This window comes from Dipteris shenzhenensis, chromosome 16, assembly GCF_047967505.1.
Source record: "Dipteris shenzhenensis isolate YYH24624 ecotype China chromosome 16, Dip_SZ_1.0, whole genome shotgun sequence".
Taxonomy (NCBI): Eukaryota; Viridiplantae; Streptophyta; class Polypodiopsida; order Gleicheniales; family Dipteridaceae; genus Dipteris; species Dipteris shenzhenensis.
Window position 1 is genome coordinate 13591422 of NC_141611.1, and position 14625 is coordinate 13606046.

A 14625-nucleotide genomic window follows, 5' to 3' on the forward strand; every position below is an offset into this window, starting at 1 on the left:
TGGTAGGAAGGAGTTCAATAGAGACCACATTTCCTTAAAAGTACTTAGGTTTAGAGAATTGGGAATATTTTTAAAATCCCTACCGTGCCTTCCCATATTTGATAATGCATTAGAGATTAATTTATGATTGATTATAATGGCTTCATGTATGAGGTTTCCAATATCTTTTTCCTACTCATCCAAGAAATATGGTATACATTATTACATGAGAGCTTCAAATATGGGATTGCTAAAGATTAGGGAAACTCTTTTAAATTGATTGAATTACCAAAATCCTCAAAAGAGACTATGGTAGGAAGGTACTTATAGGAGTTTCTAAAGTGTTCACTATTTGTTCATATATAGATGATGTTCTCTAAAATGAGGGTTATAATAAAAAATAAGTGAGTATATGGTAATAAATGAGAAATTAAGAAAGAATTGTATATTCCTTTGAGAAATATACAAGCATGGTTGGTGTCAAAAATTATCGCTCGAACTTTTCTGCTCGTAGGTTTTTGCTGGGAAACTATGCACATCCTCTACATTGTCACCCCTCTTAGCACCTTCATCTCCAACTACAACCTCACACACATTCATAAAGATTTCACTGCTTGTCATAGAAACTGCACGATGCAAAACATGGCTAATAAGTACATGATCATCGATATAACATATATTCGAACAAATGGAATAGACTGGCATGCACTTCAAGAGATATCACTTTACTCACCTAAAGCTTGGCTTCCCATGTTGGAGGGTGGTGATGCTACCACAAGGATAGCGGTTGCAGTGGCTATCCCCAGCTATGATGGCCATCACATGCATGACGAAGAGGTGAAGTCTAAAGTATAGCGGTACAACCTCGTTGTGAGGCTTCTCTGATTTCATCATGCAATGAACATAATATGCATTCTCCCTCATAGCTTGTGGTAACAACTTTTGATGGCCCATCATCCATGTGAGCCATCGTTCGCAGTCCCAAACTATTGCTACGTCATCGTTGGTGACCATGGTGTTGATGAGGTCATACTTCCACCCATTCAGATCATGATAGAGGCTCACGTTAGCAATTGTGTGAGCCTCATCTTTCCTTGTTGGTAGGAGGGTAGCATTTACCACATCCATTATATGTCTAATGGCTAGCTGCACCCTCAAATTTTGGTTGTGTGACTCGAATGCAGCTTGCATTGACTGCTGTGTGATGAGGATGCCATGGGGTGTGTGTGTGTGTGCACACATGTGCATGCATGTGTGTGTGTGTGTGTGTGAGAGAGAGAGAGAGAGAGAGAGAGAGAGAGAGAGAGAGAGAGAGAGAGAGAGAGAGAGAAGATCTAATAATGCTTTCAGTACGGTGGCCATCTTGTTCAACATCCACGTGGAGTCAAACTTCAGGTTCTCATTAGGCACTCAGAACTCCCTCCTTAGTGACTTCAAAATATAATCTTTTTTTTTGGGGGGGCTACTGTAAAAAATCCATGACCACCCTCTTGAATTCGGAATGGTAAAGGCCATGCATGCGGTTAATTACCCGCTGACCTCTATTATCCATAATTATTTCATACTCCCTATTAACTGAATAGGGGAGGTTGGTGGATGTTTGGGAGTCTGCTTGAGAACCCTCTACAACACTCGCTATCCAGAGCATGAGCGACTACATCGATGCCTATTGCTCTCTTTATCTCCCAAGGTCCTTTCTGAGTGTTGCCTTGGGAGATCTCAAAAGAGGCCAGTGGACCTGACACTCGCTGCCTCTCCTCTTTAAACTCATGAAGGATTATATTCCTCTCCTCTGGATTAAGACGTGCTAGTAGTTTACATGCCTTCTCCGTACTACTAGTAGTGGTAGTATCATCAAAGGGTGTCTTTCTACCCCCTCCACTTGCCATCCTTCACGGAGGTAGAAGAGAGTTTATTTATAATGAGAGAGAGAGAGAGAGAGAGGGAGAGAGAGAGAGAGAGAGAGAGAGAGAGAGAGAGAGAGAGAGAGAGAGAGAGAGAGAGAGAGAGAGAGAGAGAGGAGAAGGAAAACGAGAAAAGAGAAGAGATTTTATTTAAATTTTATAATGCATGAAGATTTCAAAAGGCATGTTTTTTGGCAGGGTGAGGATTCCAGGGAGCACAATGGTGAAGGCCCCATCCACTTCAACATTGTGTTTCCTAGAAAACCTCACCCCACATAAAATATGTAATGAAAACAATGGAGAAGAGAGGAAGGGCATAAAGCTTATGCTTGTGCATAAAGCTTACACCTGAGCGTAAGCTTTATGCATATGCAAGTGGCCAATTTGAAAGATCAAAATCATGCAAGAGAGATGAGAGATAGAGGGACTTACCTCAAAATGTAAGGTGCCAGCTATTGAGTGGTTCTCTCTTGTAACAAAAGCAAGCCTAAACACATCATTCAACATAGGAGGGAAGGGAGGAAAGGGGATAGAAGGGGAGACATAGAGAAAGAGAGGAAAGGAAGGAAAGGGGAGAGAGAAGAAAGGGGCAGAGAGAAAGGGGAAAGAGGGAGGAAAGGGGAGAGAGGAAGGGAAAATAGGGGGACAGGGGAGAGAGAAAAAGGGAGTGAGGGAGAGAAAAGAGCTTAGAAGGGGAGAGGGAGGGAATTTCATTTTATATCCCAAGCTCGTCTCTTCCCTATGCCTCTACCCTTCCCCCTCGTCCCTATTGCATGTAGAAAACATGAAAAAAACCCACATGACAAGATTTGAAAGGAGGAGGGAAAACATGAAGATCCATACCTAGAACTGAAATGCAGCTTCTTAGAAGAGTGTCTTGGCTTTCTCCTTGCTACCCACAGTGCCTTTGATGTAAGAAGTCGGGGGGAGGTGGTTGCAAAGTCTAAAGGGAGAGAGAGTGAGGGATGTTGGATGGAAGAGTGCAAAAAGCAAGGGGAATAGGGAAGTAGGTGTTTTTTGGGTCTCGACAGCGTCGATAAAAGCGTAGAAAAACACATTATGATTTTTTTAAAATTTATCTCTTTAATGTAATTTTGGAACCTAGGGGGCCTTGGAATATGGTTGTCCTATTTTTTAATCGCACCTTCACTGAATCTAAAACATTATTTATGGGCACCAAAGTCGTAATGGGACCAAAATTGACAAGACTTTGATGGTGCAAATATCCTAGCAAGGTGTTATGACATTTGGATTACTGTGATGCCTTCTTTAGGGTGTGTATCGGTGCTAATAATGCACAAAGGGCTGGGGTTCACAAATGGGGAAAATGATGCTGTATAGCTATCATGGATGGTTTTTTCAAGTTAGTTTCGTTAAGAAGCTAAACTTTTATATTGGTGTTGAAAGTTTGTATGCCCTAATAAAAATGAATGTTTAAAACATTCACCAAGGTTTGAAACCTTTATGCTAAAATAATTTAAAATTTCACCAAGATTTACATTTTCCCCTCCAAAATTCAAAAGAAAATATATTAAAAGTACAATATTCTACTAATATTGTGAAACTTAAAAAATGAGCTTGAAAAACTTCACCAAGATTTTCTATTAATATCTAAGCATAGCTTCGATAAAAACATCCTTGATAGCTATGATACTTTGTAAAGGCCTTAAACTAAGTATGGTCAAGGATTGTGAAAAGTAAGCAAAGGAATTATGCATCTTCTAGTAAACAGGGTGATGACAGAAATGAGCATCTGTTTATGGTGCAAAACATGACCAATTCTGTGACAAGTGCAGAAGAAAGCAATGATGTGTGGTATGTTGACTCAGGTGTGTCAAACCACATGACATGTCATGCATAATGGATGTAGGATGCAAGAAAAATGAAAAGACCATGATTTGTGGAGACTGGTGATGATATTGCACATCCTATTGTGCAGATTGGTAAAATTCCTGTGTCTGATGTATTTCATGTCCCGAACATCACCAAGAACCTGGATTCTGTTGGTCAAATGGTTGAGCAGGGCTTGCAGGTTAGATTTAATCCTCATGGATGCTTTGTTGAGGATATGAAAAATAACGGTCGCTTGATAGCAAAAGGAAAGAAGAAGGGCAGGATGTTTACGTTGGATGCGGACATGCCTGAATTGAGTGCAGCAATGTTTGCACATGGGACCGGTGTAATTGCAGATATTGATATCTGGCACAAACGCATTGGTCATGTTAATATACAGTGACTTAAATCAATGCAAGCCCAAAATATTGTTGCAGGATTGCCAAAATTCAAGGTTGCAGAAATGCACAAGGTTTGTGAAGCCTGTCAATTTGGGAAACAGGCAAGGAAACCTTTTCCTAGGAATGTTCAAGAGAGTAAAAAGCCATTGGAATTAATCCACTCTGATGTGTGGACTACTAAAGTTGCATCTATTGGAGGCTGTCATTACTTTGTCACTTTTATTGATGACTACAGCAGAAAAGTTTGGGTGTATTTTATGAAAAAGAAAAGTGAAGTGCTTGGGTATTTCAAAGCTTTTAAAGCTATGGTTGAAAAATAAATAGGCTTGCAAATAAAATGCCTAAGGTCAGATGGAGGGGGAGAGTACCGCTCAAATGAGTTTGCAAGGTTCCTCCAAGAGCATGGCATAAAGAAACAATATTCATGCAGTCATACCCCACAGCAAAATGGACTTGCAGAAAGGAAAAACAGGCATATTGGAGAGGTATCTTAGGCCATGCTAAATGAAAAAGACCTACCAGATTATTATTGGGCTGAAGCAGTTGCTATAGTAGTTTACATAATGAACAGGACTCCCACTGCAGCAATAAATGGCATGACTCTAGAGGAGATGTATACTGGTAGGAAACCGGATATTTCTCATTTGAAAATCTTTGGTTGCATTGCCTATGTTCATGTGCTAGATGAGTTGAGGTCCAAGTTGGATCCAAAAGCTGAGAAATGCATCTTTATTGGTTATTCTCTGTAGCAGAAAGGGTATAGATGCTATAATTGCCCATGATTGCCCACAAAAAGAAGTATCTTTTGGTAGCCACTCAGTATGTCACTAAGTGGGCTGAAGCTATTGCCCTCCCCACTGCAAATGGTAAGGCAGTTTCAAATTTCATATTTGAACGTATCTGCACAAGGTTTCAGACACCCATGGAAATAGTCTCTGACCATGGGAGTCCATTCTTAAATGAAGCAGTGGAGTTACTCATGGATTGCATGGGTATTAATCATCACACTTCTAGCATCTATTATCCAGCATCCATGGGTCAAATGGAGTGGACCAATGGCTAAAATGTAGGAGAGAGCTGGCAAAGATGGAGCAGTGAGAGGGAGAGAGTAGCAAGGAAGTGGGAGGAGGAGAAGTAGATGAGGGTAAGAGCAAGAGGAGGAGGAAAATAGGGTGACAGGTGTAGAAGGGAGGGAAGGAGTTGCTGCAGAAGGGAGGAGGAGGGGAGAGATGCTATAGGAGGGAGGAGGAGGGAAGAGATTCTGCAGGAGGGAGGAGCAGAGGAGAGGGAGCCTGGGTAACTAGAGAAGGAGGGGAGAGGAAGGAAGGAGGAGGAGCGAGAAGGAGGAGGAGGAGGGGAGAGAGAGGAGGGAGGAGGAGGAGCAAGACGGAGGAGGGGAGAGGAGGAGGGAGAGGGAGGGAGGGAGAGGGAGAGGGAGAGGGAGGAGGAGGGAGGGAGGGAGGGAGGGAGGGAGGGAGGAGGGGGAGGGAGAGAGAGGGAGGGAGGGAGAGAGAGAGAGGTAGGGAGGGAGATTCAAAATTTGAAATTCAAATTTCAAAAAGTGGCCCCCTCCCCTCATTGATGGGGGGAGAGGTGGGCTCAAATGTGGGCTTAACCCACCTAAGTGGGGCTGGTTAGGCCTCTTTGGGACCCTCCAAGCCCCTTGCATTAGCCCACTAAGTATTCCCTAATCCATTCCTTATGAGGCCCTTTTGAGACCCCAATTCTCCCCTAATGCTTATGCATATGCTCTTTTCCTCTCTTCTTTGTCCCCTGTTTCGATCTCTTTTCCCCTCTTCCTTCTCTTTTGTTTCCCTCTTCTTTTTCCCCTGTTTCAATCTCTTTTCCCCTCTTCCTTATCTTATGCATGCTTATGCTCTTTTCATAAGCGTATGCCTATGCCTATGCTTATGCTTATGCTTATGCATGAGCATATGCTTATGCTTATGCTTATGCATGAGCATATGCTCATATGCTCATGCATAAGCATAAGCATATGCTTTCTCTCTTTTTCTCTTATGCATATGTTTTTCCTTCTCTTATGCTTATGCTTCTCTTCTTTTCCCCTCTTCTTAGTCGTATTCGGTTCTTTTTTCACATGCTCCTTAGCCGTATTTGGTTCTTTTTTTTTTCAAACAGATTCTAAATGGAACAACCATGCCCTCACCCATGGGTGTCCTCCCTAAACCCCAACCTGATTCCCCACGTCATAGGGATTATAGACATAGCTTCTCTGCTAGCTCATGTAAAAGAGAAGATTGCACAAGAGAGTGACTAGGTGAAGTACAATGTGGGGGTCCATGCTTCTGGGTGGGGTCCATGCCGAAGGGTAGTGGAGCAAGGGCGATTGAGGAATGCACGACACAACCTACGGGATCTCCGTAGGTTGTGGAGAGATCGCCACAACTGGTGGAGCCTCAAATATGATTGTGTAAAGGGCATAATGGATTGTGTGGAGGCATTAATGGATTGTGAGTACATAATCGCTAAAGAGCATGACCGCATATTAGAAGAGGTGGAGGAGGAGGTTCCCTGTGACCCACCTAGCGATGCAGAGGAGGAAAGTACCTCAAACAGTAATGTAGAGTAGTAGACCTCCTCCATCATTTTGGCATTTTTGGAGAATGTCTCTTTTGGAGACAAATTTTGCTTAATCATACTTTTGAAGAAATATATTTTTTATATACATAATCTTGGAGACATACTTTTGGTCTCTATTATATACATATATATGAAAATCTTATTGGATTTCACTTGTCTTTCATAAATATTTGTCATTTCAAAACTGGCTTTTCATAATTGTCTTAAGTAAATAATTGTCCTTTCATATTTATCCTTTATGCATTGACGTCATTTCATAATTTTCACAAGTGATTAATTACCTTTTCATATTTGAATTTCATAATTGTCTTAAGTAATTAATTGTCTATCCACTTCTTACCCACTCTTATTTTTTGTTTTTTGTTTTTTTTCTTTGTGTTTTTGTGTACGTTTGTCCAATCCCCCCAAATTAGACATGGGATCATGTCGCACGTCCGACGAGTACAGAAACCCTTGTAGGAGGAGAAATCATGATCTCTACTCTCCAGATGACTTTGATTACACTCGGGCAACACCTCGAGGCCATACCCTTGCGACTTTTGACTCCTCTTATACATAGCACTATGACTACCCCTCGGGGAACTCCTTTGCTAGTAGCCCATGGCTTTGTCAGGAGTCTCGACGAGTTTGTCGCACAAATGACCAATGCAGAGGCAGTGAGATTCTTTTCTCTACTATCCCAGAGGACCTCAGCAATTTCCTCTCCTACACCAATGGCTAGACCTACTGTCGAGCCATCCCCTCTAGCGCCTTTGATTGAGGGGTCATCACCTGGGCGTGCCCATCATAAGGGAAGGAAGAGTAGGAAAGGTTGCTTATATTGTGCTGACTCAGGAGATATAGATGAGTAATCACACTCACATCCCTACAGGTCTCCACTTGGTCTCGAGACCAAGTACTAGTCAGGTCCCTTGCCCTCTCCTACTCCCACTACTACTCCTCACTCCGTAAGCACTTGCAGTAACACCACTCGCTCTGACTCTACAATTACCATGAGTCCTCCTTACCCGGTCAAGGACTTATCCTATGAAATCACGGTTGTTGGAGAGATAATAGAAAATAAAAAGGGCTCAACAGTGATGGCCACCATGAGGCGGTTGATGAGCCACCACTTTAGGAGTGGCATAGCTACTGACTGGCAGTACCAAGATGACCAAAAGAAGCAGGTAGTCATTTATGAATTGAAAAGACAATATCCTAACCCCCCAAATCGGGAGTTCAATTTGGATTCCATGAAAGAGCACATTGGGGTCATCTTGAAGCATCATAGGTCAACCTTGTGTACTTCCATTGCAAAGGGGAAGGCTAAACCTAGCTAGGCAGACAAGCTGATTGGAAGTTTTTCAAGAAGCAGTATAGGGACCATCCCGAACTGTTTGAGGGTCAGAGGAGGGTAATGAGGAGATGGCTAGACTCTGTAGGTACTTTGCACTTTGGTGTAGGCAGACAGTTGGCGTTTGAGGAAACCATGGTAAGTCTAGATCTTCTCATTACATGTATTTTTCTATTTGTTTTACTACTACTACTACTACTACTACTACTACTCATTCGAATCGTTGTCGTCGTCCTCGTCCTCGTCCTACTGGCCTGATCCTTGGCCCTCGTGAGCTGCACTTGATCCTTGGCCCTTGTGAGCTCCCCCTGATCCTTGGCCCTCGTCACTGCTCACCTCCACTGATGGGATGCTCGAGCTTTGATTCTAAGAGTGAAACCATATTAATTGGAAGTTAGATTGGAACTTAAAGAATAAAACAGTTTAAAAAGTGAGATTACAAGTAGGAGTAGACTTATACCATGCAAGAAGCCACCTCAGCCCAATCGATCGTCACTCCCATTGCCTCCTGCTCAATAAACCACAGCTTTGTTCCTATGCAAAACGTGCATCTCATCTTTTCGTCTGTAGGAAGGCGACCCATCCTAGCTTGTTGTGGACCCAATTTATGAAAGTTAGATAAAGTGCATGCAATATGTAGTAAAACAAATAGAACAATACATTAAATGAGAAGAAGTAGACTTACCACAGTTGCCTCGAATGCCAACTGTCTACCTGTACCAATGTGCGAAGTACCTACGACGTCCAACCGTCTCCTCGCAGCCCTCCTCTGACCCTCGAATATTTCGGGATGCTGCTTCTTGAAAAACTTCCAATCAGCTTTATCTGCCTAGCTGAGTTTAGCCCTCTCCTTTGTGATGGAAGTACGCAAGGTTGATCTACGATGCTTCAAGACCAAACCCATGCACTCTCTCATGTAATTTCATTGAACTCCCAATTTGGGGGGTTAGGGTATTTTCCTTTCAATTCGTCGATGACCGCCTGCTTCTTTTGGTCATCTTGATACTGCTAATTAGTAGCTATGCCGCTCCTGAAGTGGTGTCTCATCAACCGCCTCATGGTGGCCATCACTTCTATGCTCTTTTTATCTTCTATTATCTCTCCAGCAGTCATGATTTGATAGGATGGGTGCTTGACCAGGTGAGGACTCATGGTAGTGGTAGAGTCAGAGCAAGTGGTGTTTGTGTGAGCACTTCTAGAGCAAGGAGTAGCAGTGGGAGTAGGAGAGGGCAAGGGACCTAGCTGGTGTTGGGTCTCGGGTCCAAGTGGAGACCTGTAGGGATGTGAGTGTGCTGACTTGTCTACATCTCTTGAGTTAGCACAACATAAGCAACCCCTCCTACTCTTTCTTCCCTTATGATGGGCACGCCCAGGTGATGAACCCTCAATTGAAGGGGCTAGAGGGGATGGCTGGGTAGTATGTCTAGCCATCTGTGTAGGAGAGGGAATTGTTGAGGTCCTCTGGGATAGCAAAGAGAAGAATCTCGTTGCCTCCTCATCGGTCATCTGTGCCACAAACTCATTGGGACTCTCGACAAAGCCATGGGCTGCTAGCAAAGGAGTTCTCTGAGGGGTAGTCACTATGCTACATCCGAGAGGAGTCAAGCCAAGGGTAGTACTACACAGGGGTAGGCCCCTGAGTTGTAACTTGAGGGGAATCAAAGTCCTTTGGAGAATAGAGATCATGATGTCTCCTTCTATGAGGGTTTTCCTACTCGTCGGATGTGCGACGTGATCCCATGTCTAACATAGACACAAACACAAAAACAAAAAACAAAAACAAGAGAATACATTGAGAAAGCATATGAGAATACATTGACAAAGCATAAGAGAATACATTGAGAAAGCTTATACTTATGCTTATGCATAAGCATATGAGCATATGCTCATGCATAAGCATAAGCATAAGCATAGGCATAGGCATAGGCATATCCTTATGAAAAGAAGAGAAAAAGAGAGGGAAAAAGAAGAGAAGGAAAGGAGAAGGAGAAGGAGAAGGAGAAGGACATGCATAAGCATAAGCATAAGCATAAGAGAAAGAGAAGGAGAGGGAGAAGGAGAAGGAGACATATGCTCATGCATAAGCATAAGCATAAGAGAAGGAAGAGGGAAACAGAGCATAAGCATAAGAAATAAGGAAAGAAAGCATATGCTTATGCTTATGCATGAGCATATGAGCATAAAAGAAAAAGAGAGAAAGCTTAAGCATAGGCAAATACATATGCTTATGAAAATAGATTCAAAGAGGGGAAAGAGGGGGGGAAAGAGAGGAAAAGAGGAAAAGAGGAGAAGGAGAAGGAGAAGGAGACATATGCTCATGCATAAGCATAAGCATAAGAGAAGGAAGAGGGAAAAAGAGCATAAGCATAAGAGAAAAGGAAAGAAAGCATATGCTTATGCTTATGCATGATCATGTAAGCATAAAAGAAAAAGAGAAAGCATAAGCTTGTGCTTATGCATGAGCATATGAGTATATGCTCATGCATAAGCATAAGCATAGGCAAAGAGGGGAAAAGAGATTGGAAGAGGGAAAAAGAGATTGAAAGAGGGGACGAAAGAGGGAAAAAAGAAGAGGGGAAAAGAGCATAAACATAAGAGAAGGAAGCTCAGGGAAAAGGAGACTGAAAGAGGGAAAAAAGAAGAGAAGGAAAGGAGAATAAGCATAGGCAAAGTGGGGAAAAGAGGGGAAAAGAGATTGAAAGAGGGGAAAAAATATTGAAAGAGGGGATGAAAGAGGGGAAAAGGAGAGGGGAAAAGAGCATAAACATAAGAGAAGGAAGAGGGGAAAAGAGATTGAAAGAGGGGAAAAAGAAGAGAAGAAAAGGAGAGAAAAAGAGATTGAAAGAGGGGAAAAAAGAAGAGGGGAAAAGAGATTGAAAGAGGGGAAAAAGAAGAGGGGAAAAGAGATTGAAAGAGGGGAGAAAAAAAGAGAAAGAAGAGGGGAAGAGAGGGAAAAAAGAGCGATTAGGGGAAGAGAGGGGAAGAGAAGGTTCCTACGCCCATCATTCTAGCTAGCACCTTAAAGGTTCCTATGCCTATCACTGTAGCTAGCGCTTAAGGTGCTAGCTGTAGGCCAATGCAAATAACAAAAATAACAAAAGGAAAAAAGAGGAAGCACTTTCTTACCTAGAATAGTCCCACTCGGTGTTTTGTGGATTGGCCCTACAAAAGAGAGGAAGCATACCATTTTTCAAATAACTAGTTAAAGGAAGGAGGAGTTTAGAGAAGTAACTTCTCAAAGGGATTGGATTGAGGATACAAGCATAAGCCTACAAACAAGGAGAAAGCATAAGCCTACAAACAAGGAGAAAGAGAAGAAAGAGAAATACCAAAAAGAGAAGAGGTGAGTCTTCTTTCTTTCACAAAATCTCGTTTTTTGTCCTTAACCTCTGAAAATCAAGCATGAAAACTAGCACATAGCCTTAGCAATACAAGGAGAAACATGCTTCAACACTTACAAAACAAAATCTCACAAAAAATGAATCTACATTGCTTGAAGAGACTTGCCTTCTTGAAAAACTTCTTTTCACACAAGCAAAGAGGGAGAAGGATGGAGAGGGAGCACAAGTGTTAGGAGAGGGGCTAGGTAGGGGTGAGGAGTAGAGAATAGAGAGGAGGAAAGCAAGGTCGTCGAATATAAGGTGGAAGGATAGATTTTTGCTTTTCTCGCAATAGAGATGCTAAAGAAAGCATCGCGCCGGGTTTCGGGTTTAAGCCCCCAGCATCGCTATATAGCGATGCTGGTCAATCGCTATATAGTGACGCTTATATCCAAAAAGCATCGCTATATAGTGATAGAACAGAGCAAAGCGTCGCTATATAGTGACAGAACAAAGCAAAACGTCACTATACAGTGATGGTTCAGGGCACTTATTGTGAGAAGAGAGAAAAGGAGCTCATGGGTGGCTATTTTTTGGACCTTAATAGATTTCCTTGTAGCTCATGTTGTGATTTTAGAAGTGTCCAGATGGAAGGGACGAGCGGAAGCTCATCAGACGATGCGCCAATGCCCGGGAGCACAGAGTTGATTAGGGAAAGGTTGTATTGTCATTACACTCATTGCAAGCGAGAAGTATGACATCAACGTCATATTATTATGTGCCACTTGTGGATGTATGGGGAGGAGCCCGAACTAGTACCCACCATTAGTGTTGCACATGGTGATGGATCATCGGTAAGTCAATGCTATTTGAGCTCGTGGTTAATATTGGATACCATTATGACACAAAACCTTGAGACAAGATCTTATATTTACACGAAATCTTGAATAGGAGGGTGATGAGGGTGCACATTTACCTTCATACTTTGAGCAAGACTATAGTCTAGGAGATGATGACGAGGGTATGGTGGACATGATGGATTCTATTTTTAGGGACACTATATCACATGTACACGTGATGTCAGAGTTTGAGGTCAAAATGTGAGAGTTGCAATCAACACTGTTGTACGAGGGTGCTAGGATGTCTGAACTACGGGCTTGTCTCTCAATCTTGAATCTGCAAGCAAAGTATGGGTGGTCGAATACAAGTGTCTTAGGCTTAATGAGGTTAGCTCCTGTATTAATTTGACTCATTATTTGGATATTGTTTGTTTTGAGAATCATCATGTATGTTTGAGAATCATCATTATTCAAAGCCTTTGTATCCCCACTTTTTCTCTCTTTTATCCCCACTTTTTCTCTTTTCACTTTCTCTCTTTTTCTCTCTTATCTCCTCTCTTTTTCTCTCTTATCTCCTCTCTTTTCTCCTTTTTCTCCTCTTTTCTTCTCTCTTTCCTCCTCTCTTTTCCTCTCTTTTCTCCTCTCTTTCCTATTCTCTTTTCCTCTTTTTCCTCCTCTCTTTTCTCCCATGTGAAGCTTCAATAGCCTACTATTGAGCAAATAGATACAGACTTTTGTCACTCTAATTCAAAGAATGCAGGAGTCTGTAAATGTTTGCTCAATGTCAGGTTGTAGGATTCTAAGCTTGTTCAATGTCTTACAGGTATTCTAAGCTATAGGATTAGTGTACCAAATCATCATTATTCAAAGCCTATGTATGTTTGAATTGCGATAGGTTGCTCCAAAAGATGTTGCCTACACCAAATACCATGCCTGCATCAAGAGATGAAGCGAAGAAGATGCTAACAATGGTGGGTATGGATTATGATACCATCCATGCTTGTTGTAATGACTGTATTCTCTTTCGTCGTGAGCATGGAGATTTGGCTAGTTGTCCGAAGTGTGAGGAACAATGATATAGAGATGACTTGTAGGGTGAGCAGATACCAGTAAAGGTCTTGAGACACTTTCCCATCATTGTAAGAATACATCACATGCTCCGATGCAAATCCATAGTAGAGTTGATGACATGGCATGCATCTCATCGGTCCACTGATGACACTTTGAGGATTCCCACAGATTGTGCAGCTTGGAAGCTGTTGGCTCTTTCCTATTGCTTTCATAGGAAGAGCAGGTTTTTCTCAATTTGCAGGGTTCCAAGGCTTTTTGTCACCTATAGATATATTAGAGTTGTCGGTTGTAGTATACGTGTAGCTTAGGACCTCGAGTTGTGTTCTGGTGAGAGATGTAGGCTTAAGTGTGGTAAGAAAACAAAGTGCATGCATGTGTAAAAGGAACGTGTATCATCATGATTGAGGTAATGAAGGATGTTACCTTCATTGGGGGTTGTAGGGTTTAGGAGGAGTTTAAGGGTTAGAAGGAGGTTCCACGGTTAGAAGGAGGTTCTGGGGTTCAAAAGGAGGTTCCAGGGTTGGAAGGAGATTCCAAGGTTTAGAAGGAGTTCCAAGGTTTAGAAGGAGGTTCCAGGGTTTAGAAGGAGTCCAAGGTTAGAAGGAGGATCCAAGGTTCAGAAGGAGTCCAGGATTAGAAGGAGGATCCAAGGTTTAGGGTAGAATACATGGTGGAGAACTCATCTCCCTCGTAGATCATGGAGTTTAAGGGATGAGGAACAAAGGGTTTAGGGGGAGCATATGAGTGGGAGAGGAAGAACGTGTAAGAGCATGGGGGAAAGAAGAGAGAGGAGGGAGGAGGAGGAGGAGGAGGAGGAGGGAGGAGGAGGAGGGAGGAGGAGAGGGAGAGGATGGGTTGCAAGGTTGGAGGAGAGGGGAGGAGGAGTTGCAAGGTTAGGACATGCTTTTGGACGTGCAGTGCAAGGAAGCATGGACACTTGAGACAAATTCTTGGAATACCAAAGTAGACTCAACACAATGCCCCAAAGAGTGTGGGCTTCATTCCATTATGGGGTATTTATACAAGTTGGAGAGCTTCTCTCTCTGCATATAGGAATTGTAACATAAATTTGTAACACAAAGTTGTATCACAAAGTTGTAACACAGTTGTATCACAAAGTTATAACACAAAGTTGTAACACAAAGTTGTATCACAAAGTTGTAACACAAAGTTGTAACACATTCTCTTTCTACATGTAGAAGTTGTAACACAAAGTTGTAACACATTCTCTTTCTACATGTAGAAGTCGTATGTAGAAGTTGTAACACAAAGTTGTAACACATTCTCTTTCTACATGTAGAAGTCGTATGTAGAAGTTGTAACACAAAGTTGTATCACAAAGTT